Source organism: Ambystoma mexicanum, chromosome 5p (genome assembly GCF_040938575.1).
Source record: "Ambystoma mexicanum isolate Mex_15411 chromosome 5p, UKY_AmexF1_1, whole genome shotgun sequence".
NCBI classification, from domain to species: Eukaryota; Metazoa; Chordata; class Amphibia; order Caudata; family Ambystomatidae; genus Ambystoma; species Ambystoma mexicanum.
This window is the reverse complement of record NC_090930.1, coordinates 717,194,252-717,195,029: the sequence shown is the minus strand read 5'-3', so window position 1 is coordinate 717,195,029 and position 778 is coordinate 717,194,252. Positions and strand designations below refer to the sequence as shown.

Here is a 778-nt window from a genome sequence, read left to right as displayed (position 1 = left end):
TTTTCGGGCTCGCACACCAAGGCCTGCACCAGCCTTCGAGGCTCAGCCTGCCTCTGGACTGCCCTAGACCACCTTTACTCAAAGCACACACTCTGGTCGGGGACTCGAAGCCAGGCCCGTGGCATTGAAAGCACCAAATCCTCACCACTAGGCCACCGGGGAAACGACTGCAGCACCCGGGAGGTTTCCGCAACCGTACTTGCAGTCAGCTGGAGGGTTTGTAATGCTGTTAAGTGAGAGACGTTTGCCGCTCGCAAGCCAATTCCATCCAACCTCCTGCAGGGGGCACTCTGGGCTGGTTTTCCACTTGTTCGCCTGCTGCTGAAACAGCAAAGATTCAATTCGAAGCCCTTTGCAGCAGCTCACCAGGATGGCCGAGTGGTTAAGGCGTTGGACTTAAGATCCAATGGACAAGTGTCAGCGTGGGTTCGAGCCCCACTCCTGGTACAGGTTTTTACTCTTCTTACCTAAATGCGGCAGCAGCTTCGCACAAGCCCTTTCCTGCTGTCTGTAGGCAGTGCCCCTACCTCAAAGCCCTGAGGCTTGAGTTCACCTGAAAAGAGCAACAAGGAATCGTTGCCCGTAGACTCTTTTCCTGGAAAACCTTTGCATTTTTGTACCATGTCCCTCGCATCCCAAGCTTAAGCCGCCAAAGTTGGCAGAGCTTGTGCAACCCCGCCAACAGCCCTACCACCCCAAAAGAAAATTGGGCAGGGATTCCCGCCTCCGCTTCCTCACGGCTTCCGAAACGGGCGATGCCCTGACGGGTCAGCCAGTC

General features: G+C 55.8%; 1 non-coding gene across 1 annotated transcript; it reads left to right on the top strand.

The window, feature by feature from the left end:
* The first annotated feature begins 364 nt into the window (after positions 1-364).
* Positions 365-447, top strand: TRNAL-UAA (transfer RNA leucine (anticodon UAA)). Its single transcript has one exon. It is a non-coding gene; the product is annotated as a tRNA-Leu (tRNA).
* The last annotated feature ends 331 nt before the right edge of the window (positions 448-778 follow it).